This window comes from Tasmannia lanceolata, unplaced genomic scaffold, assembly GCF_043159265.1.
Source record: "Tasmannia lanceolata isolate RefF3 unplaced genomic scaffold, GAP_Taslan_0.1 ptg000044l, whole genome shotgun sequence".
In the NCBI taxonomy this organism is placed as follows: domain Eukaryota; kingdom Viridiplantae; phylum Streptophyta; class Magnoliopsida; order Canellales; family Winteraceae; genus Tasmannia; species Tasmannia lanceolata.
The window spans coordinates 2,569-29,008 of NW_027518721.1; the positions used below are offsets into that span (position 1 = coordinate 2,569).

The following is a 26,440-nucleotide window of genomic DNA, read 5'->3' on the forward strand; positions in this document are numbered from 1 at the left end:
TTTAAAGCTCATGAAAATTGAACTGAACAACATGCATGGGTCATTTCCGGTGCCTCTTAACAGGAAGCCTTTTATTTGCCAAAAGAATTGCACGATATCGTTTATGTTATGGTAGATAACATCAGCATATATATTACATTCAAGAGTGATTCATCCAAATAACAAAATTGACACCAAGGCAAGCTCATGCAGGCCTAGGTTTTACCTATCCAGCCGCACTCAGACTATTGGCTATACCCTCGATGCAACTAATCAACAAGGGATTAAAAAGCTTACGATGCTGATATATTCTATTATTGCATTTGAGCCATTATATGATGTCTGGCCATCTTTCCTAAAGACTTCTTTCTTACCCAAAAATAAAAGATGGAGATGGATTATTGGAGATAAGAATTAGTCCGGTAAAACAGGAAATTGAGAAGAAATCCACAGATGGATGCATACCAAGAAAGGTTCTTTGATTAAACATTATAACAATATTTAACAGAAACTAGTAGGAAAAGGCAAAGATAACAGAAACGAGTAGGAAAAAGAAAAATATAACATATCTTTATCACTAAATCAATCTATCAGAAAGATTCTGGTACGCATACATGATATACATGCCTTACACTGTACTCATAGTATAAGACACAAATCAAAACATGGACATAATTCAGAAAGAACTTAGGATGCAAACATTCAAAATTATAAAATTCTCACAATCCTCTAAAGTATCTTACCATAACCAATCTACGCATAGGTGAAAAGAAATCAGTTGAATCACATACAATTCTCACCTGTAAAGGACTAAGAGAAAGTGAAAATGTATTATTGTGGTGTCCATTAGGACTGGTGAATGGAAAAGGTAAAAGCCTCCCAAGAAGTGATCCCGAACCAATCACGATGTTTGCTGAAAAGAAAAATGAATTACCAATATCAAACAAGCTTAATTTGTTAGAATAGAGATAGGAATACCATCATACTTGGAAGAGAAAAATAGATCCCTCAGGGAAAGATAGCTAAATTAGACAAATTTTAAAAAAAAGGATCACTCAGTACAGTTATACAGGAATCCAGACTAATGGATTCAATCAATTGCTTTTCCATTTAGTTAACTTAGACAAAAATAGCTCAATTTTTAAGAAGGAACTGGACTTTCTAGTGTAATGAAGGTAATGGTGAACAGATCCATTATCATATCAAACAAGTCATTAGGATGACCAGTGATCCAGGTTATGTTCTTTAACCCTTTTCTGCAGGTCTTCTGTGCTTTTTCATTGTGGAGAATGAAAATTTTGAAAAATACCAGAGAATCGTGTTCACCAAACCCAGCCCATTCTGTCCATTTCTTCGAATCACTAATTCAAAGAAGTTAACTTAAAACCACTGATTTCTTGGAATGAAGCCAAGTCACACCACACGATTCTGTTCCACCAGTTTCACCCACTCTGGAAAGCGAAAAATGATAAGCATTGGAAGAACACAACCTAAATGGTTAATCCCAAGGCTCAAAAAATATTTGGTATCAAAGGAATACCTAATATTGGGCTCAGAACGTTGGGCCACCAAGAAGCAGCATGTGCATAAGATGAGTGTAGCGGAGATGCGAATGCTTAGATGGATGTGCGGCCACACAAGGTTAGATAGAATTAAAAATGAAGGAATTTGTAAAAATGTGGGGGTGGCACCAATTGAGGAGAAGATGAGAGAGCACCGCTTAAGATGGTTTGGACATATCCAAGGTAGGCCTTTGGATGCTCCAGTGAGAAAAGGTGACTCGTGCCAAGTTGATGGAGTAAATAGAGGTAGGGGCAGACCGAAAACAACTTGGGTAGAAATACTAAGGAAAGACTTGATAGCTAGGAACATAACAGAGAACATGACCTTGGATAAGATAGAATGGAAGAAAATGATCCATGTAGAAGAACCCAATTAGAGCCAGGATTAGAGCCGGGTAGATTCCTTTCACCTTCTTCATGAAATTTTTTCAAGGATTCATTTAGCCAACCCCAACTGGTTTGGGACAAAGGCTTTGTTGAGTTGAGTTGAGTTGAAAGGAATACCTAAATGGTTTGACTTCTAAACTGCGCTTAAATCATACCAGTGATAGTTGCATAAAGATGGGCAAAATAACTTTTTTTGAAAGGCTAGACTAGCAAAAAAATCAATTCTGATTATCCTGATGGTTTCTGCATTAAATAAACATTTAAGCTCCCCATGCTTGAGCATGTTAAGCTTAATTTACATGGATCTTCCATTGATTAACCAGGGTCAGCAGGGTGAGGGGTGGTTTCCTTGATTATAAATGGGTGATTTAGGCATTTTGGGTGTTAAAGATTATACTTATGCGGAGGCCCACGCTCTTCTCACTGGTCTCCCAATTATCTTTGAGAAAAATGCTGAAGAATTTTTGGATGGAAGGGACTCTTTGAACGTCGTTACTTGGGCCAAGAAACTCAGTCCGGTACATGGTGATTGGTTTACATCCTTGACGATATGTAATGGGCAGAATTTTGCATTCACATATTATCGATGGGGCTACCAAATTAGCTGATACATTAGCCAAGAGCTGTGTTCATAAACTCTTGTTGTGGGACAAACATTGCTTCTTCGTAACGCTGCTCCCCTCCTTTTCTTTTATTCTTCCTTCTTAATAAAGTTCAGTTTTTAGCACTAACAGTGAGGTTTTATTGCAATGGAAACTAATTACAGATAGGCCAAATGGGATGAGTTAACCATCCTAAAACATGACTCAGCTAACAACCAAACTATATTGAATCCCAACAGTGCTAAAATATATGTTGTATCCCATCTAAATTGAATACTCGGATGCTAAAACTATGAAGGAAGGAAATTGCCTCTACCAAAATTTCCATCTCCAAGACTCCAACCCATCTTTTGGCAACTGGTCTTCCATCTCATTCGCTGATCTGACTTTAATGTCATATATTTGGTTGCATCTTGCTGCATGGATCCAAAATCTCCCATATAGTTCCAGCTAGTTTCCACGGTCCCATTGATTCTGTACGCAGCCACGATATCACATTTGTTGAGTATCCTTTAGTAACTGTCAACTTAGCGAAGATGAAAACTTTTTAAGACCGCAAAGGAGTTCTTGTGCTTCCGCTTCATTTGAATCTCATTCAATGGCTCGCCCAAAAAATGCCTTCATCACTTGAGCGCCCCCCGCCCCCCCCCCCCCCCCCCCACACACACACACACACACACACGCACGCACAAAAAAAAAAAAAAAAAAACCGCCGCCGCCATCCCGGTTCTTTGACCCAGCTTTCCTTTGGAACATTGCAATACATGTTGATCATTTCTCATGACATGTCTCCAATTCATAAGTATTAACTGGGTTGAGAGAGAAGAGATGTATGTATAGCTAAGAATCTCCAAGAGTGAAGAAAGATTATCAATTCCACTCTGTTTAAGGTTTCTCCAAAGTCTATTGTCCCAAGCAATTGACCCATCTCCTCTTCTCTCAGCATAGTCACAGACTATAAACCCTATATTGGTGGTTAAATGACACCGAGTCCAAAAACACGTGGCATAACAATGATTCACCTAATCATAAATCCTCCCAAAACCTAGTACACTCTCACCTTCCCACCCATTTTTTTTTTTTTTTGAAATAGTGATATATTGATTTAAAGGGAACCGAGATGGTCCACAAACAATACATAAGGAATAAATACTAGAAAAACAAAAATACAATTACGGCAGGAGGAAATCCAACCACTCCAAACCCAGCCTACTAACCCCTGATTTGGCTAAAGAATCGGCATCACCATTAGCCGATCTTCTTACATGATTAAAGATAATAGAGGACCCAGACACCCAATCTGAAATCTCCTCAATGAAACTTAGAAACCTCCAAGGCGGGGGCACCAACCCCGAAAGCCATCTAACATTGGAAGAGTCTCCTTCCACAATCACCTTGTCCAAATGATCTTTAGTATACCATTATACGCTGCTCTGACTTCCGCCTCACTAGAATCAGTTCTTCCACTTGGACCAGAGAAAGCCCAAACCACCACACCAAATTCAGCTCTAAAAAGGCCTCCAATACTGGACGGACCTGGATTTCCAAAACAAGCTCCATCAAAGTTTGATTTGAAAAAACCAGTAGGAGGCGGAACCCACTTCTGAATCACCCTAGGTCTTCTTTCCACCTCATTGCATACTATTTGCCAACCTCCCAAAGATCGAATGCCGAAACAAATCTAAACAAAGGAAGACTTCTCGCCCACATAATAGCTAGAGAAATAATTTTAAGGAACACCTAGTGGTAGACCGAGCTCTCCCATCAAAAACCCTCGCATTTCTTTCTTTCCATAAGGACCACCACATAGCCAAGAGACAAATCGTCCATAACACCTTCCCTTTTTTCTTCCAAGGCACAAAATCCCAACATTAAAGAAGTTGTGATATTGATCTTGGAAACACCCACCATTGAATTCCAAGCCTCGCCAAAATCAGACCCTATATTTCTCTCGCTACCTTGCAGTGAATAAATATGTGATCTATAGATTCTCCATCCTCCAAGCAAAGAGGACAATGATCCACTAGCCAGATACCCCTTTTTCTCAAAAAATCTATAGTTTGGATACGCCCACTACTAACTGCCCACCCAAAGAAGCAAACTCTAGGGGGACTATGAAATTTCCAAACCTTGGCCAAAAGAGACTCCTCATTAATTGGCACGAGCCGAGAATAGAAAAACTTAACCGAGAATATACCCGATGTGTTCCAAATCCAAAGTCTTCTATCTGCCCCGCATCTCTTAATATAACACCCTTCAATAAGCTCCAATAATTGTGAAATAGAATTCAGCTCTCTATCAAAAAAATTCCTCCTGAATCTCGGACTCCAAATCACCTTACAATCAACTCGATCAAAACATTCACACACAAGAGCTTCCTTATCTTCCGCTACCAACAACAAATCTGGAAATAAATTTCCCAAAGACTCCTTTGAACACCATGCATCTAACCAAAATCTGATACGATCTCCAGAATATACCTTAAAACGGATTCCCTTTCTAAACTCATGCCTCGTACTTAAAATATCTCGCCAAACTGTTAATCCCTTCTTCGCATAGAGATCATCTGATTCCCATTTTCCTGATAAGAGACCATACTTACTACCAATAACCCTCACCCATAGAGAATTTTCCTCCTCCCCAACACGCCAAAGCCATTTACTTAGGAGAGCGTAATTAAAACCTTTGATTCTTCTAAAGCCCAAACCACCGCTTTTGAACTGCAAGCAAATCTTCTCCCAAAACCGATTTAACCAAAGTCAATCTCCCTCCTATTGAAACTAGATTTCTCTTCCAAGTCTCCAATCTTCTCTCTATCCTTTCAACAATTGGATCCCATAGAAGTTTGCTCGATCTACCCACGCCCAACGATAAACCAAGGTAAGAAGAAGGGATTTTATCAAATTTGCACCCCAAAATTTCAACAAAGCCACGCACTTCCAAAGGAGAGATGTTTATTGCATACAATCTAGATTTCTGGAAATTGGACCGTTGACCTGCAATCAATTCATAGCATCTAAGAGTCGACTTGAGATTCAAAATTTTATCCTTAACAGAGCACAAAATAAGAGAGTATCATCTGCAAATTGAAAAATCGGCACTTCCACTTTTTCCTTCCCTATGATAAAGCCTTCGTACAAACCCTTCCCGCTACCTTTCTGAATCAACTTGCTAAGAGTTTCCGCAACAATAACAAAAAGAAAAGGAGATAAAGGGTCCCCTTGCCTTAAACCCCTAGAAGACTTGAAAAAGCCTTTTGGAGAACCATTAAAGAGAATAGAAAACCAAGCCGAGGATACACACTTCCTTATGCAACCTCTCCACTTGCTACCAAATCCCATTCTCCCTAGAAGATAGTCCAAACAATCCCACTCTACTCTATCATATGCCTTCTCCATATCCAGTTTGCACAACACCCCTTTTTCGCCATTTCTCAGATAAGAATCAATGGATTCATTTGCAATAAGAGAGCAATCCAAAATTTGCCTTTTACTAATAAAAGCACTCGGCTATCAGAGATAATAGAAGGGAGAACCACTTTACGCCGGTCCGCCAACACTTTAGCTAATACTTTGTATAAGCATTCAACCAAGCTAATGGACCGAAACTCAGAGACCCTCGAAGCTCCCTCCACCTTAGGAATGAAGGCTATGAAGGTAGCACCCGTGCCTTTATCGAGAAACAAACCATCATGAAATTCTCTGAAGAATCTTAGAATATCACTCTTGACAAAGGACCAACAAGCCTGAAAAAATGTAAAACAAAAACCATCTAACCCAGGGGCCTTGTCCCTAGCCAGAGAAAACACTCCATTCTCAATCTCCTCCTCCTCCGGTAAAGGGCGAGAGATATTGTCTGATGAGTAGAAAAAAGAATAGAAGTCTACAATCGCCGAAGATACTCCTACCTTACTAGATACCATGAGACCATTCACATTTAATGCTTCAATTCTATTTGCCCTCCTTCTAGCACTAGCCATAGCATGAAAATAAGCTGTATTTTTATCCCCTTCCAACAACCACTTCACTCTAGATTTTTGATGCCATGTTATTTCATCGTGAAGAAGAAGAGCCTTATGCTCTTGTTTTACTCTACCCATCTCCTCCCACTCCTCTGCCCCCAACCCACTGTCATCTAAAGCTACCAACTCCATCATCCTATTCTCCAACCATTGTTTCCTTCCAAACATCTATTTCTTTCTCTCCACCACCCATTCTTTTAACTTCTTCTTAACAAATCTTAACTTCTTATCTATCACTATATCTGCTTACCCCTCCACTTGACATGAAGCCCACCACTCTCCTAACCTTTCCTCCATAAGAGGATAATCAAGCCACGCAATTTCAAATATGAAAGGAGGCGGACCCCATGATTCCAGTCTCGGATCAAGAAGAATTGGACGATGATCCGATTCCGAATGTACCAATGCTTTTTGAAAAACTTCCGGAACTATATCCAACCACTCAGGAGATATCAAAAATCGATCTAACCGGCTTCGACTTTCTCCTCGAAACCAAGTAAAAATAGACCTCGCTAGAGGGAGGTCTACTAGTTCATGCTCCGCAATGAATTCTACAAAAGCCCTCATATTTTGACTAGATCTTTGGCAACCCAGTCTCTCCCCTACTACCTTAATTTCATTGAAATCACCTCCAATACACCAAGGAAAGGAACAAGAGTTCCTTACCCTGCCCAACTCTTCCCAAAAAGACCCCTTTTCTGCCCTTATTGGATTTCTTCTTCTTCCCACCCTATACCTAACTCTCGACTAATAAAGGGACCTTGAACAACAAATTGACCACCATGCAACCTAGCCTTTACCTATTGGTGGGTTCCTATTCCCAATCAATATTTTAAATATCGGTTTTGGTTTCGGTTTGGGTTGAAATTTTCGGCAAAAATCTTATAAAACAAGGGAAAACACATGCAAATAATGTACATTAAAGATGAAACTTCAATAAATGGTGAATAAGCACACATACATACTAAAAAAATCATCGCATAAGAAAAAAAACCACCCATAATGGTTTAACAACATCAAAAACCTAGTAACATGCATTGTAGTGCATGTCTGATAATTCAGTACATACTGTGTTTCATATGTAATTGATATAAAAATTTATAAATAATCCATACACCACATTTCACATGCAATTTCATATAAATATAATTATGTAACACATACTGGTATAGTATACCACTAATACACTTACGCTTTTGGCTTTGTTATGTGTTTCAGTTTGAATATTTGTTTCGACGTAGATAAAAACAATAACATTCCAGTCATTTCATGTTGTTTGGTGAAAATTTAAATCTGTGCTCCCATTTGTAATGATTGGGTACCAAAGAGATTGTGTATATATCCTAAAGCCTAGTGGGAGACCAAGAGAAGTTTAGGCCAATTATTGTTTTCTACATCCTAGAATACTAGCAAGATATTGGATTTCTTCTTCTTGGACATTACTTCCTGCTATCATGTTTTTGCCAAAATTAATTTTCAATCTTGATACCACCTCACACCACCTAAAGATTCATTTTAAGTTTCTCACTTCCTCTTCATTCTATTTAAGGAGATCAGGTTTTAAATGTTAGTTTCGGTATGCATGTCAGTCACCACAAATGACCCTTATCCTAACTCACCACAAATGACCCTTATCCTAACTCACCACAAATGACCCTCCTCACAAAAACCACTTTCCAAGAAGGGAGTTGTTCAACACTCCAATACTTTGAATACCCAATCCTCCCTCCATATGGAGTTTGTAGATACTCTCCCAGCTGATAAGATGGTACTTCATAATCTCTTGCTTTCCAAGCAGGGAGTTTTGCTCAACACTCCAATACTTTGAATCCCCAACCTGCCCTCCATTTGGACTTTATAGATAACCTCCCAGCTAACAAGATGGTACTTCATAATCTCTTGCCATTCTAGAGGAAGTTCTCCTGCAACCGCCTCATCTTATCCAAGACGTTGATCGAACAACTGAACATCAAAATAAAGTACAAAGGATGATTAGCAAGAACTGACTTATTTGGGGTATTTTTTTCCCTAGCGATAACAAGTTCTTCTTCCAAGTCACAATCTCCTTTCAATCCGCTCAATATTAGGGTCTCATAGACACTTTTTCGGTAACACACACACACAACAAAAGCTCCAAATAAGTATTAGGGATAGTGACAAATCTGCATCCTCCATAACACATGAAAAGTGATCGATCTGCTCTCTACAATTTGACTCCCATCACAACACACATGGAAAAGCTGATCCTTTGCCCTGTCACCATTTCATAGCACCACAACACCATTTTGAGATTACTCACCATGGTTTAAAATTTCGGCTGATTTCGGCCGAAATGTCGGTTTCGGCCAGGACTGAAACGAAACCCACATTGAATCAGATTTTTACAAGATTTTGCCGAAATTTTGTAATTTCGTTTTCACGCCTATTTACAAGATTTCCATTGAAATTTACAAGATTACCACAGAACTTTTTTCACCTAATTTTACAAGACTTCAGCCGAAATTTCCATCGAAGCTTGATTTCCATGATGGCTGAAACCGAAACTGAAATTTAAAACCTTGTTACTGTCACTACTGGAAAGGAGTGTCATCTATGCACGGAAAGTTCGTAATCTCTAACAATAAGGGCATAAAAAAAACTCAATCTGCACCCTAGCTCTAGCCTTTACCAACAAACAAGGACTTCAGCCACAATCCCGAACAAAAACAAAGAAAAAGGATCTCCTTGTTGCAAACCCCTACATCTCTTCAAGAAATCTTTAGGGGACCAATTGACAAGCATTAAGAGCCAAGCCAAAGAAAATGCAAAGATGAATCCACTTCCTCTGTCTAGAACCAGAACACATTTTTCCCATAATGCATTCCAAACACTCACCCTTCAAAAATATGTAGTCCAAAGTCCAAACACTCCCACCCCTCTATCATAAGCATCCTCTGCATATTCACTTTACAAGGGATACTAGCAATACAATTTCGATGGTAAAGTTCAATACACTCATTCAAGTGAAAGCACCGTCAAGGATACACCTCCCCCGCATAACAACACATTGTGGCTTCAAGATCACATTTCCAAGCACTCTCCTCAACCTATCCATAAGCACCTTGGCCGATATCTTGTTCGCAATCTGATGAGCAGTGGGCCAAAAGTTGGCTAGCCGATCCGCCCCACGGCTTCAAAAGAAAACGCTAACAACCAAAACCCCATCACCCACCCTTAAAATAAAATAAAAATAAAAGCCGTTGAAAATCACCCATACCTTACCCACTTCCATGAATCTAATTCCTTCCCTTAGCTTCAACCCTACCACAGTGATTGCTCTCCAAGCTCATGAATGGCTAATTCTAGCTGGTTAGCATCAGGCAACCTTCAAAGCAATTGCATTTCCATATATGAAACCTTTTTCAAACACCCTTTTAAAGACATACTCTGACTTTTCACCATGCATCATATATACCCAATACTTATTAAAGCAAATGTACATCTTTACCCAAATAAATCCCATACGATCTTTGTATGGCCAAAGGAACAAGTAATGGTATGGATGCATCTTATTACTTGACTCTCTACCTACTAATGCACAATCAGAGAGATTCTTGCCCATCACATATTTGATATTCAATCATTGATAACCAAGAAAATCTCTTTTAATTCTTTAAAAAAAAATTCAATTGTTAAGATAAGAAAATGAAACAAGGACATCTCCAGTGAGATAGAAGCTATAGGTGGTTGGAAAGGGGTGGATGGGTGTCTAGAAATGAGAAGGGTGACATGATTTTAGCCTCCTCTGGTCCTATTGGCATAATAGATTCTAATGAGGTCAAAGACTCAAAGCTAGACCTTCACTTGAGGGCTTCATATGTTCAACATTCAACAAGGACTTGCGTGGGAGACTTTGGGTGAAAAGAGATTCTACGAATAAGATAGGATGAGCAGAAGTTGAAGAATGTTGGTCACTGATGGCTAGCTTATATAATCAACGAGATTGTTGACTCATTGCAAATGAAGATATTTTGTTTTTTCATATTTCTGGGATGGCCAATGATATGGCCGATGAACCAAAAAATCAGCATAACAAATTCATAGCACATACCAACATTACTAATGACACAATAATTATGGCAAAATAATGGTTACCTAACCATTGAGCCCATTGAGCAAGCAAGTGGGAGAAAAGATGAGTCCAGTGGAGGCGTTCTGTTTTTTGTTCATCCCAAATATCTCCTTGATTTCCATTATTATAACCCTGTGAGCACAATTAAACTAGGTAAGCAAAACCACATCAAATAGAGTGGGTATCATTGTCTCTGCATGTTAATCTCATCTCTTTATTGTAAAAACATAAGCGGATGAGATTAACATTATTGTCTTTAATTTCCCTCGTATGGTTTTGAAATAAAAAAATATATACAAAAAGCATTGGAAAGGAAAATAGAACAACCTCTGAATGGCTATCATCATATCCATAATTCCCAAGTAAAGGTTCACTTAGGCCATCCGATCCCGATATGTCCAAATGCTCATTTCTTCCATCAACATCCCCATGATGAAGCCTTCTCCTTAATGTTCTTGATGTCATGATCCGACTATATTTGGTTTCGTTAGTTATGCCTATAATAAATGTAATCAAAGTTTCCTCAGAACAAAATGAAAATTAAGCACAGAAGATAATGATCCAGGGTAGCTCGAAAGTAATAGTTCATCAGAAATGCAGAATGATATTTAATGTTTGAAAGATGGATTAATAGAAATTTTCTTGTTGAATCCTGTAGAGGTTGCAATTTATAGAAGTACATTTTTAGTTGAACAACCACTTTTCCAAGTCTACCACGTCAGAAAATAAGTTCCTCCAATCATTATAAATCATAAGAGCTCTCAGTCTTCAAACATAATGGGCCTAATGAACTCCAACACAATAACCCAACAACATGGTCACACAACATTCTAAGTTCATATCATCACAATCTTGTGTACCAAAAATGCACAATGTAAATAAATATCTCATACATCTTTTCTATTGGAAAATCATGGAAGAGACTCAAAAGACACATACATGAACACTTTGGAATGACAAATACCCATTAAGCCACAGAGACTCAACTTAGAAGTAAACTCTGTATCCAAAATTTTAGGTCACGGGAAGCTTTTGAGATCTCTTTGTGGCCATTTGCAAATTTATCCAGTACAATATATTGTCATCAGGCAAGGGTGGCCTTTGAGCAATTCAATTTTTTACTGCCTTGAGATTTTTCTCACTCCTTTGTTATCTGTTATGCTAAGCTTAATTGTATATCCTTCTTGTTTTATTTCTCTCTTGCTTGTATTTGACCATCTCGGTCCCCTCTCTTTAATGAAATTTTTTACTCTTCATGAGCTTGAGCTCACCGTGACCTAGAGTTCACAAACCACTTCTCCCATAGTTGTTTGACTCATCCAACCCATTCATTTTATAGGACCACACATAGATAGCATGTTCCTAAGAAACCACCTCCATACCATAATCCTAACCATCCGATCTATAGAAGCCTATTTTCTAACCATCCATTTTAAACCTCCACATATCATAACCATAACCATAAACTAATGGGTTGGATGATTCAACCCACTATAGGATATATGGTTTGTGAACTCTAGCTCAGGCTGAGCTCTAGCGCACAAACCATATATATATATATATATATATATATATATATATATATATATGAGGAAAGTGTTTCTGAGCTCGAGCTCAGATAGCTCGAGCGTCAAAAACTCATGTGGGCCCACATTTTTGGGGTGATCATTCATTTGAAAGGCCCTTACATGGATAGGGTGCCTACCAAAAATCAGGTCCATAGGATCATCTTAGCCCATGCAAAAGTGGAGGGAAAAAATGGGCATATACTGTTTTTCCACATATCTGCCCATTTTTCCCCCCACAAATGGAAGGGTTAGGATGATCCTATGGCCCTGATTTTTTGTAGGCACCCTATCCATGCAAGGGCCTTTCAAATGAATGGGTTGGATCACCCCAAAAATGTGGGCCCACATGAGTTTTTGAGCTCGAGCTCAGATAAGCGTATCTGAGCCTGAGCTCAGAAACACTTTCCTCTTTTATATTATATATATATATATATATATATATATATATATATATGAGGAAACAGTTCCTGCGCTCGAGCTTAGATAGCTTATCTACGCTCGAGTGCAGGAAACAAGGGTGGCCCACATTTTTTTGGGTGATCCTAAGCATTCATTTGAAAGGCCCCATCATGGATGGAGTGTGTACCAAATTCAGCTCCATTGGATCATCTTAGGATGTCCATTTTGGGGTGAGAAAATGGACAGATATTGTTTGTCCAGCAATCTACCCATTTTTTCACCCCACAAATGGAAGGGTTAGGTTGATCCAATGGAGCTGATTTTTGGTACACACCCCATACATGATGGGGCCTTTTAAACGAATGCTTAGGATCACCCAAAAAATGTGGGCCCACCATGTTTCCAGCACTCGAGCACATATAAGCTTATCTGCGCTCGAGCGTAGGAACTGTTTCCTATAGAAGACGCTCATGTTTCTTGTCTTTTATATTTAAAGAGCTGTAAAAGTGTTTTTACGGTCTCCAAAAAGCACTTACTGACAATTAAAAGCTAAAAGACAAGATACATGAGCGTCTTGTATCAAAACATAGTTGTGCTGAAATGAAGGATGTTATTACAAATGATAAGGATTGGGATACTGTGTACGTCCTTGAACGCCCACCTTAAAGTGTTATTCGGCCCAACTCCGGTGCATAGATCACACGACCGAACTACCTCCAGGAACAGTAGGAGAATATATTGTTGGAATGCACCGCCCAACAATCCGATAAGGCAAGCTCTCTATCAAACACTTGTTATTGCTCTTGAGGCTCTAGAGTAGTCTCTTTTTCATATCTTGGATGCTAGAATGATAACTATATTTATAGAGTTCAAATGGCAACCTAAAGGTCTCCTTGGAAAAGGAAGAGACGCACCCATTCAATGTGACTATTAATGGAATCATAGAATTCCAAGAGTCATGCATGAATCCATGAATCCTTAATTCCAAGAGTCATGCATGTATCTCTATAATCATTGAGTCTTTTAAAATTTAGAGTCACCACTAATGAGAGCACTCAAATCCAAGAGTCACCATTAATGGGTAATCCAAAGGTTCATGGAATAAGAAGAGTTGCTCACAAAGAGTCATGGGTATCATGAATCAATTAATGTGACCCATTAAATAGATTCATTAGCCTAACTCATTCACTTATCCAAGACATGAATTTAGAGTTTCAACGAATATGATAAGTCACCATCAAATCCTCAAGCCTAGAATTTGAAACTATTTATTGGAACAAAATCCAACAATCACATCACATACCACACCCCAAGACTTGGTCTATTATATTTGGTAGATCTCGTAAGAAAGGTAGAACTTTGGAGAATTGGTAAAATATCCCAAAAAGAGGGCTTTTAGGGTTTTCGTTGATGAAATGAGTCATTTTGAAGGTAATTGAATGGTTAAGATCATCTATGAGGCCAACAAATCCTAGTGGACCCATCATATCAATGGCTGAGCCAACGTAAATCATGGAAATTCTATGCTGTGTACGCGTAATATTTGTCAAGAAGTACGGTGAGGGCCACTACATAGGATGATCCAAACAAGTCATTTGTTAACGTAAATAGGTTGTACCGCGTAGATCATCTCTGTAGGATGATCCTAACCCTCCAATCTATAGAAGTTGAACGAGTTTATTTTTGTAGTCCTTCTAGGCATGGGACAATTCTCTCTCTCGAAGTAAGGTTCCACCAAGAAAAGTTAAACGAGTTTATTTTTGTAGTCCTTTTTTGCATGGGACAATGCGCTCTCCCTCTCCCTCTCCCTCTCCCTCTGTTTATCTCGGCACGGTAAAGTGCGAGGGGAGTGGGGTGTGGTATGTGAAGTGATTGTTGGATTATTTTTTTTTGGAAAGATGACATATTTCATTGATCTAAGGAAAGCATTGAGGACCAGGAGTCCCGTACTACATTACAAGATATCAAAAAACCTGGACCGGGCAAACCCGGAACTGGGAAGGGAAGACCTAACAAAACAAATTCAATTACAATCACATTTTCCTTTTTTCTTTCACCATGTCATTGGCATACTTTACTTTGGGACCCCAAAAACATCTCTCTATATCGTCAATCCTTTTTACAAGCCAAAACCCATTAATCTTGTTGGCATCAATATTAACAAAACATCAGATGTTCGTAAGACCAAAGGCTAATACACCCAAAAGCTCCTTATCCATCTATCCAATCAACAGACCAAAAAAAATTGTCACCGTTAACATGAGCATTTCTCCAACTCCATAAGAAGAGATTTGATTTCGCAAAAAAAGTTTCTTCCGAAGACAAAGTTTCTTCCGAAACTTGGTCTGCTTCATTTAAAGTCCTACTCTCCGAAGCCTTTTCTCTTAAGATCTTTTCTTCCAACTTCCGAATTCCTTCATCTTTCCTCGCTTCCCAATCCTGCCGCCTTTCTCTTCTTTCGTCCATCATGAACTTGACAAAGAAAGGGTATTTATGCATTGGCTTAAGAGATTCCTCCACGTTATAAGTCCCAGATAAGCTAAAAAGGACTTCCCTTCTCCTATTAGCTTCTCTCTTAAATAGAGTCCATTGTCTTTTTATGAATTCACCGATTTTCTCCCTAGGAGTTGGAGTGAACTTTGATGCTTGATCTTCGTTATAATTCATGCACCTAATCCGATGTAAAAACTCCTCCAGTTCCAACTGATCCAAAGGATGCTTCCTCTTTCGAGTCAGACCTACCGGGGGAGAGGAAGAGGAAGGGGTGGGAGAGGGTTGATTCTGATGTTCCATTTTCCTTACTGTCTGAAGACTGGAGTGATTTGCCTCCAAAGTTTCTTATATTAAAGAGGTAACAGCCTAATAAAGTCAGAAGCCATTTACTAAAACCAATAATCGCCCCCAAATCTCACGAGGTAGGGGGGCCCATATTTGATTTGAAAGCATTTATGGAGTCTGATACTCTCTGACCAAAGATACTACCTTTTCGACTTCCAAAGATAATAAGACAAAAAATCATATATTAATGTAAGAATCGGTAGAAAGGTCCCAGCATGGACTCTGACATGCTTCAAATCATCCCCTCAAGATATCCCAAGGCACCATAAATGATCTATTATAAATAAGGCCAAAGTGGGAACATAGTTAGCGGATTCACCATCCACCCTCCGATCCGCGATCCGGGGTCGCACGATCCGAAACGTGGTTCACTAACGACCCGGATCGCCAAAAATGACGAACCACGGCGACCCGGGGGAGAGAGAGAGAGAGAGAGAGAGAGAGAGAGAGAGAGAGAGATGAATATAGACTAGAAGAGAGATGGAGTGAGCTACAAATTTTATATATTTTGAGTTGAATTGGAACTAGAGCTTTATTTTGAAAAAAAATATGTAGGGATACATGAGGTTTTTTTATTTTTTTATTAAATGGATGTAGTATGGACTATGGAAGGATATTCATATATTCCAACGGGAACTTTCTTTTTGAAAAAATATATATGACATACACGAGGTTTTTATATTTTGTGTATTAAATGTGTGTAGTGTGTACTATGGAATGACATTCTTGTAAAAATATATGAAATTATATATATGTGTATACCCTCATCGTACCGCATACCAGACTACCATCGTACCCGTACCCGTTCCGCGTACCGGAACGAACCGCGTTCCAGGTAACCTTGAGTGGGAATACTAAATTTCGTATGGGATTTGAAATTTAAATTCAACAGAGAGGGACCCACAGGAACATCCATCTTTTTGCCTGTTAACCTCCAGCCGGACAATGACTGATTTTCACTCCCCTCCGGTAGAACCAAGGGCGCCGACTGGAAACCAGGGACACTGGGACCTATCAAGCACGGGTACTCTCCGGAGGCCCACGTACCCGTGTCAGGTGCGTATTAGGTGCGGGTGCTCTTGGGTACTCTTTTGGTGTGTACCCGGTACGCACCCAAACAGCAAACAAAACAAAATCCAGTTTGAAGTTTGGGTACGTATCAGATGCGCACCCGGTTCGAATTAAATCAAAAAGTACAGATTTATAATAGAGGGGTTGTCCTAATTAACAAAAAGTGGGGGTGAATATATCAAAATATCTATAATATATATATATATATATATATATATATATATATATATATCGAATAATTAAAAATCCAACAACTTAGAAGTAATATTAGATTTTGGAGATGTTATTTGATTGTTCTCCAATTAAATAGTTTGAATTCTTTAACAAAAAATTTTATTTTTTTATTTTTATAAATATATAATAAAATATAAAAATATAATATATTCAGCGTACCCGCAACGTACCCGTATCCTTTTTTTTTAAATCACGTATCCACGTACCCATATCATGTTGTACCCGCACCCCGTACCCGTATCCGTGCTTCATTGACTGGGACGAGTCAAAGATGGCAGTTCTAGAGAGGGGTGTAGGGTGTGGGGTTTGGTATGTGATGTGATTGTTGGATTTTGTTCCAATAAATAGTTTCAAATTCAAGGCTTGAGGATTTAATGGTGACTTATCACATTCGTTGAAACTCTAAATTCATGTCTTGGATAAGTGAATGAGTTAGGCTAATGAATCTATTTAATGGGTCACATTAATAGATTCATGATACCCATGACTCTTTGTGAGCAACTCTTCTTATTCCATTAACCTTTGGATTACCCATTAATGGTGACTCATGGATTTGAGTGCTCTCATTAGTGGTGACTCAAAATTTTAAAAGACTCAATGAATATAGAGATACATGCATGCCTCTTGGAATTAAGGATTCATGGATTCATGCATGACTCTAGGAATTCTATGATTCCATTAATAGTCACATTGAATGGGTGTGTCTCTTCCTTTTCCAAGGAGACCTTTAGGTTGCCAATTGAACTCTATAAATAGAGCTCTCATTCTAGCATGCAAGATATGAAAAAGAGACTACTCTAGAGCCTCAAGAGCAATAGAAAGTGTTCGATAGAGAGATTGTCTTATCTGATTGTTGGGCGGTGCATTCCAATAATATATTCTCCTACTATTCCCGGAGGTGGTCCAGTCGTGTGATCTATGCACCGGAGTTGGGCAGAATAACACTTTAAGGTGGGCGTTCAAGGACGTACGGCAGTATCGCAATCCAGATCATTTGTAATCCATGCTTCATTCAAGTCAGTATAATTTTAAATTTATGCATTGTTTTTCTAGTTAAATTCATTGTTTTCAACCGTTTGCTCCAACAATGTTGAATACGGGGGCATGCCAATTTTATAAAACTGTCTAAGTTTTAATTCTAAGGGTAGATGACCAATTTCCCATCCCTAAGATTAGATTTCAGGTGATTGAGAAGAAGAGGGGAACGTCACTTCTTCCTTGGGCTCTAATGGACTTTTCTAGAACATATGGTACCAAAGTAGTAGCTTTAAATGTCGTCACACGCAGAAAGTAAATGACACATCGACACACGCACACAATGTGAACGACTCATGTTAAACGTCAATGTGTGCATAACGCAAACGACGGTGCCAATGCATGAAGAATGCAAACTACTCAAGATCGACAGGTACCCGATTAACCTCCTAATAAAATAACATAAACATATGCCAGTGCAAGGGATAGGGATAGGGAATTAAAGATAAATTCTCACGTGGGAAGATGAATCCATTCCGTTTGGAAGTTAAGCTACAACTACTTAAAGTAAAGGTACAATGCGGAAAAAGAAGAGATAAATGTAAATGCTAAGACATGTTTGATGTTGTTTCTGATACCCTTTCTTCTGAGGGAGTCGTTCCTTTTTATAGCTTTCGTCTATAGCTACCTACCACTGTCCCACCTTCTTTGAGAGGGAACTTGCGATAAATGTCCACTTTCGCTTTAAATTTTACTCGTTCTTTTGCTTGAGGAGAATTGTTGCCTCCATCTTCTAGAAAAAGTGAGAACTAACATGTAACTACTTCAAGAGACAAGTCATCACTTGATAGCTCGCCCTCACATGAACGATTTCAAATTCAAAAACGGGTGTAAACATACCCCCTACATTCCTTCGATTGATGAAAGGAAGTCGATGGAATGTCCCTTAGACTAAATGTTAACTATGCACATGACTATATACTAGCAACCACCTTAGTCTTCTAGGCGCCTATCCATATAGACCAAATTAATATTGTTCTAGTACTTGCACCGATCTTTCCCCACTTTTGAAATTCCTAATCTATTATTTCTACCCGATCATGTCGTTCCGTATTTTAGATCTTGGCGGTATACCCAGAGCACGTGTAATCATGGGATTCAACACGTTAAATTCAGAACCTTGGAGATATGCTTGAAAGACGGAAAAAACAGCAGCAATCATCATTTCTCTTAAATTATACACTTTCCAAACTATCAATTTTCCCTTGTCTCCTTTCTTCAAAACCTCCTCGACTAGGGTTTTTCGATTCCAGCTTTCTATCTGTCATCGTCTCCTTCATCACGCCAATAGAGCCCCCTTCTCCACCCAAATCTTTCAAACCTAAGTCCTCGAGACTGGAGCCTCCCACTGATGCCTCCGAATCTGGCTCTATTAAGATCTTTCAAAGGATCAAATCTTCCCAGCGTATCGATTCAGCAATCGGTTCTTCACAAATCATTTCAGCTATTTCTTGCACGAAGTCCTACATCTTGTGACCGCATTTCCCTAAAAATTCACTCATGGACTTTGAAAAATCTGTCCCTGAAACAAAGAAGAAATACTTCCCATCGAGCCCTCCACGTCAGGAGCTCTCAATAAATCTATGCGGTCTTGGTCTCCTGCGAATAGGATGTGGACAAAGTGGGCCGACCATGTTTCAAGGGAAACAAAAATTCTTGGAGGGATATTGGCATTTATGATGTCATACGTTTGCCAAAACCCCAAATTGTTGAAAATCGTCCATGATTACATAAAGTCCCTACCTATCTAGTCTTCGACCACGATTTCTGTTTATTTCAAGATAGGCCCAATGAGTCCTACACATCTAGATATAGCCGTCTTGACTGGTCTTCCACTATATCGTGAGGAATTCTTTATCAATCTTGACATCGCCGAAGATACCCATGGCTTGGAGTTCTATAAATAAATCCACCTATTCTAGGTTTACCTCCTTGTATCAGAAATCCAAAGGCACCATTACCGATCAAGAGTATCTTGACTTTCTTTTAGTTTGGGTATGTAAATGCCTTGTATGCACCAAATCTTGCAAAGTCATTAAAGCTAATATGAACCTAGCTCTGGTTCTAGCTCAAAGCCAAAAGGTGGCCTTAGGTCCCAATGGGTTTGTCAGCCATCTATTGTGGCTATCGTGATTTAATCGCATCGGAAGCATGGTCGTCTCGACGGCCGCTCTAGATCCTATAACTTTAGCTCCATCTTTTCTTTCCCGTAAACTCCGACCGACTCTCACAGATGTTCTTGATCCTCTTACCATAGGGTTCAAACTTGTCGTCCTCAAAAAGAATCCTTGTTCTATTTGGTCCTCTCTATCCTTTTTATTTAATGTTGAATCCAGGAAGAATTTTAAACCCATGTTCTTTACCCATCTTGGTCATTCATGGTTGTTAGTTGAGAGGACTAAGGGATTCGTAGGTGCAACAGAATGCCTAGGAGGATCTACTTCAAAACTTTTAGTCCCCTAATCCTTTACACAAGATCCTAGTTACTTTTTTTTGAAATGGAAAAAAAAATACAAGATCCTAGTTACTAAATTATTATTGGTTGTAAAAAGAAAAATATAGAAGAACAAGAAATTATACCAAAGTGATTGTCCGACTAACAATCTCTACTTTATCCACTCCCTGCTTTGCATCTGATCTTCTAAAGATTGGCGCCCTAGAAGATGAATTAGTGGCTCCTGGTGATTACATAGACAATGGAGGATTGAAGAACTTTTCTAATATGCACTATTAGAAAGGAAAAACTAGAGCCCCTGAGGGGGATGAGAGAGATCTAAGAATTTTATGCTCCGTTTGGTTGCTCGGGAGTGGCTCGGAGAGTAGTGGAATAAAGAAGTCAAAGGGAGGAGACAACAATTTTGATTTGTCTAGAATTACCTCGGAGAATAGTGAAGTTGTGTTTGGCTGCATGACAATTCCTTGGAGAGTAGGAGAATAAGTAGGGGTGTCATTACCAATAGAGGGAGAGAGGGAAGAGAGAGAAAGAGAGAGCATCATTCCCTAGACAATTAAATCAAAATTCTTTGCTTTTAGAAGGATTTTCTTTAAGGAGGGACAAGTAATCATTACATGGGTGACATCCAAGGGAGTCCAATGCTATTTTGGCAACCAAACATGGAATGGAATGCCAAATCCAATCCAAATTCCGGTGTCTTCCAAGCTTTTGTGCAACCAAACGAAGCATTAGGGAAAGGAGAGGGAGACGGTCTAAGATCTCCTCTGATACCAGATTGAAGCAAAACTTTTCTTACTGAATAATGAAAACAAGGCTGAGTGTTATTTGATAAAATGAATACGTGAGCACAAGGCTTACATTTATGGACTTAGAGCTGACCTACTTCCCTAAACAAAAGCAACAGACTCCTAAATAAAAGCAATAAAATCCTAAATGATTGCTATGATCTCTCACATGCTTATCTGTTTCCTAAAGACTAGGACTCAAACAACTTCCTGCAGATGATTCAATCTTCATCATAACTGTCCTCCACAAAAATAGCATTTGGTTGGTGATGACCCATAACAATACACAAATCAATCAACTGTATATCAAAACAGAAAATTAAACCTCAAAGGAAAATATCATGGAAATGGAGGAAAACCAGCTCGTAGGAAGCCCTAGAATGAGAAAAAAAAAAACAAGAAATAGAAAACTTATGAATGGAAACGATCTTTTTTTATAGATCGTGAAGAAACTAAAGGGGATTTTCTTTCTCAAGCGTACCTCACAACTTTCTGACGATCTCCGAGCAGAATTCCAACGTAAGATATTACGAAAGGGCAAAAAAACCCTAGAAAAAGGGGAGGAAAAACAGAAATTAGGAAAAACAAAGAAAGATTAAAAAGGTTGAGAGGGAATGAAGCTGAATATAGTGGCGGTGGGTACGACTTATGTTCTTTTGTGAACATCAGCCATTCAATTCAACGGTTGTCATGTGAGGAGAGTAGCTTGTGTTTTATTTTGAACCGTTGATTAAATCTTTACGTTTTACAAATTTACCGATTTAACCTCTCGCAAGAGAGTCTTTAAAATAGAACGAACCCACTGAAGAACGGTGGAGCATGATTTTTTTGGTAGTTGTACATAACTGATCAGGACCGTCGATTTGATGGAACCGTGTGCAGAGGTGAGAACAATGGCCTACTAGATCAACGGACTTGTTCGAACTACAAGTGCGCTCTTCTTGGTTTTTAGGTTTGGAAAGAGCAGTGATAAAATTCACGCCCTTCTATCTCTCTCTTCCTCTCTCCAATAGGAACCTTTGGTGGGGCCCAACCATTGGTTTGTTTAAATCTTAGAACAAGTTAGGCCCCACCAATACTTATCGTCACATGATGTACAGTCTAGTATTTTATAAAATGGACTGTGGCCCACACCATGGGAAGATCCGAACCGTCCATTTGATGGGCCCCAACATAAATAGGTTATACCCCAAAAAATCATTTCCATAGGGTGATCCTAGTCCTCCAATCTACGAGAAACTCCATAACGTGGAAACCTCTATTGATCAATGGGTTGGGATTATACTATGGAAATGATTTTTTGGGGCACAAACTATTTATGTTGTGGCCCATCAAATGGACAGTTTGGATCATACTATGGTGTGTGTGCCATACAGTCCATTTTGAAAGAAAAAAAAAAACCTTGACTACAGTCTTACACTAAATAAAAACTCTATTCTTACAACCAGTACTCTCTCAACTATCTTTGAACATATGTTCTTGGCAATAAGGACTGTTTATCTAACAATCAAAGGGGAACCGATTATGATTGGAACGGAGATCTCGTTCGCAAGATTTGAGGCTTACAAAAATCAACTGCTTGAGAACATCTTTAGGGTATTATTTCCAAAGTGGTATGATCAAAGTTATGTAGGCAAACCACTAAAGTAAGATCAAAGCGTAATAGGCCGGACTTGTGATGCCCACCAATATTCATGGATCTGATCAAGGGAGTGTCTCCATGGTTTGTTTGGTTGCCAGTAAAAATTTTATCCTAGGAGCTTTTTAATCCCAACAATGAAGTCAACTGGATTTGCTAGGTTTTTTTTTCCTACAATTCCTAAAATTCCCGCCAAAATTTAGGGGTGTCATTACCAAATATGGGAAGGGAGGAGAGAGAGGGAACAGAGAGAAAGAGAGAGGACATCATTCCCTATGAAAAAAAAGAGAGGGGACAAGGAGTCCATATCATACTCATAAGCAATCATTACAAGAGTGGGATTAAAAAAATTCTAGTGCTAAAAGGCAACCAAACATGGGATGGGATGAAAATTTTACTAAAAACTTCCTAGGTTTTAAATTTTACTGGCAACCAAACATATAGGGATTTTTGCCAACAAGGTCCTACTTTCCCAAATTATTGCTTAATAGTACTTGAAATTTTCATATTTGCCAATGGGGATTTGCTAGCGTCCATCGCAGAAGGCATTTCGCGGATAGTCTGATGCATCTGAAGCAGCCACAGAGGCTCACATTTCAGCAGATTTTGTCATCATTCATGAGGTGGCTGCTGTCAGATGCAACAGACCATCCGTGAAATGCCTTATGCAATGGACGCTAGCAAATCTCTTGCCAATGAGTCCCTGCTTTTCGAAAATAATTCTTCCCAAAACAAGCGGCAGTTACTTTCTACCATTAATATTTTTAAAATAACAAAATTACCCTCAACATTCTCTCACACAACTATCACACACTCTCGCCACTCTTTTAATGTCAACATTTGGTGGGGCCAGCAACTGAATGGTAGGGGAAGTGACATATTTGACCCCTTTTCTTCCTTGGGCCACCCCCTCTTTTGTGTTTATGACTACGCTTTTTACCATAAAAAAGGGTGGCCTATGAAAGAAAAGGGGGCTAATATATCATTTTGCTTGTTTAGATCTTTGAACAATATGCCCATTGTATTAACAAAAAAATGCCTACGCCTATGAACGAACATCATATAATGTATATTTCAAGAAAAAGTCACTTGGGCCCACTTTATTCGAAGATCCAAACCGTTCATTTGGTGGGCCCCAATGTAGATAGGCCTTGTCCCAAAAATCATCTCCATAGGGCGATCCTATCCCTTTCGATAGGTAGAGAATTATAGATGATGTCGTCCGTCAACAGATTGGAGGGCTAGGATCATCCAATAGAGATGATTTTTGGGACATACATATTTACATTGAGGCCGAACAAATGAATTGTTTAGATCTTCTAACAAAGGATCACAAATTCCATATAATATCCCCTGTTTTATGCAATATAATATGTGGAATTTATAACCTAAGGAGGAATTTATAGATATTACAATCATAGAATCCCTTGATTAGGGAAAATCAAATAAATAGAATATTAGCCTAACTAAGAAATAATCTAAAGATGGAATGTGGAAAACCAGCAACAAGCAATACAAGGCAACAAGAATACAAGGCAACAAGAATACAAGGCAATATGTTATATGAGGAAATGATCCCAAATTTGATGATTGGGAAATAAACAACAATAAAATTGTTACATGGATCGCCAACACTGTTGTTCCATCCATTAGTATGTAGTTTGGCAGATTTGAAACTGCCAAAGATGTATGGGATTTTCTGTCTCGCCGGTATGTGCAATATGATTTTGCTCGGAAATATAAGTTAGAACAAGATCTTCGTTTACTTAGACATCATAAGGGGCAATCTGTTTTATAATTTCATTGTCAAATGTCTATAATATGGGATGAATTGGCTCTTATGGAACCTAAATGGACAGCTGATGCCAAATTGGGGTATAACTATCGCGAAGAAATGCGATTGGTACAATTTCTAATGGCACTTTAGGATGATTTTGAGACAATTCGTCTTACTATTCTTCATCGCTCGCCCCTCCCAACTATTGATACTGCCTTATCTGAGTTACTTGTTGAGGAAACTCGTAAAGGTCTCTTTCCTAATCCAACTTCATTCTTTGCTGTCCCTTCTTATCCCAAAGGCAACTCCTCGAAGGGCAAATCCTCCCGGGGATATCAAGATATGTCTAATATTCAATGCATTTATTGTAAAGAATATGGACATATGGTTAAGAATTGTCCTTTACCCACTTCCAATAATATGCGCAATAAGAAGAAGGGAACTACTTGCTTTGCTGCTGCTTCTAATTCTCGACATGTTGCAGCTCTCGCTCTGGCTTTACCTGACAAAGCTCCATCTAACCCTTCTGCACCTCATGGCCATCTTACAACAAATCTTGTACAGGAGATGATTCAGCAAGCTATCTCACATATTGGTAATATCAGTCTTACCTTCTCTGCCCTCTCGGTACCCTCAGGTATATATTCAAATAGTTGGTTTTCTTATTCTGGTGCTTCTCATCACATGACCTTTGATATGGATTCATTCCAAAACCCTCAGCCCATTACTTTCCTGTTATTCATACAGCTGATGGATCCACTATTACTGCTAGTCACATTGGAATGATTGAATCCTCTTCCATGCTTTCTTTGCCTGACATTCTTCTTGTTCCCCAATTGCCAATGAATCTAATTTCTATAGGTCAGTTATGTGATCATGGTTTTGATGTTATCTTTTCCTCTTCTGGATGTGTTGTGCAGGATCACTTGACGAGGAAGCAAGTTGGGACAAGCAGTAAAGTAGGTCGATTATTTCGATTGGACGCACTTCGTATTCCTCCTACTCTTCGTCCATCGCTCATAGCTGCGTCCACTCCAGGATCTTCTTCTTTCATGTTATGGCATTCTCGATTGGGTCATGTTTCTGCACCTCGTCTTCGTTATATGATCAATACTAGGTTGTTAGGACCAGTACAGGCAGAAAAAGAATTATGTTGCGTCAATTGTAAACTGGCTAAACAACCAGCATTGCCATTTTCTAGAAGTACCTCTATTTCCCAATCTCCATTTGACTTAATACACTCTGATGTTTGGGGACGCACTAATGTCTCTTCCATGGGGGTAGTAAGTACTATGTTATTTTTGTCAATGACTATTCCCGTTATACTTGGCTTTATCTGTTGTAGTATCGTTCTGAATTTTTACGTGTTTATATTGAATTTGCTACTATGGTACAAACTTAGTTTTCCAAATCTATTAAAGTTTTTCTTTCCGACTCTGGTGGAGAGTACATGTCAGCTTCATTTCATATATTTCTAAAAAATGAGGGCACTCTTCTCCAGTTGTCTTGTATTGATACACCTGAACAAAATGGTATAGCGAAACACAAGCATCGTCATATTATTGAGACTCCCTGAACATTACTTATCTCATCTTCTGTCCTTCGTAAATTCTGGGGAGAAGCTGTTCAAATTTCAGTCTACCTTATTAATCGGATACCCTCATCCATCATTGCTGGCGTATCCCTTTCTGAACATTTTTACGATTCTCTTCTTGACTACTCTTAACAACGTGTGTTTCGCTCCACGTGTTTTGTACTTCTTCCGACAAAAGAGCGACATAAGTTGGGTAAAAGAAGTGCCATTTGTGTGTTTTTAGGCTATGGTTTTTGTGGACCCCGATCCGAGAGAGAGGTGGGAGACGAGCCCCCAGCGGCCTCTTGGATCATCCACGTGTGAAGGAGAGCTCTACAAAGGAACTCTTGAAACGGATGCCACCCTCATAGCATAACACGAGTGGCAATAAATGAGATACCTCT

General features: G+C 38.9%; 1 long non-coding RNA gene across 1 annotated transcript; it reads right to left on the reverse strand.

Annotated features, from left to right (window-relative positions):
* Positions 1 to 778: 778 nt before the first annotated feature.
* On the reverse strand, positions 779 to 21,687 carry LOC143863980 (uncharacterized). Its single transcript, XR_013241051.1, has 4 exons — positions 21,529 to 21,687; positions 10,990 to 11,159; positions 10,686 to 10,794; positions 779 to 892 (listed from the first exon to the last, which is right to left on the reverse strand). It is a non-coding gene; the product is annotated as an uncharacterized LOC143863980 (long non-coding RNA).
* Between the last annotated feature and the right edge of the window lie 4,753 nt (positions 21,688 to 26,440).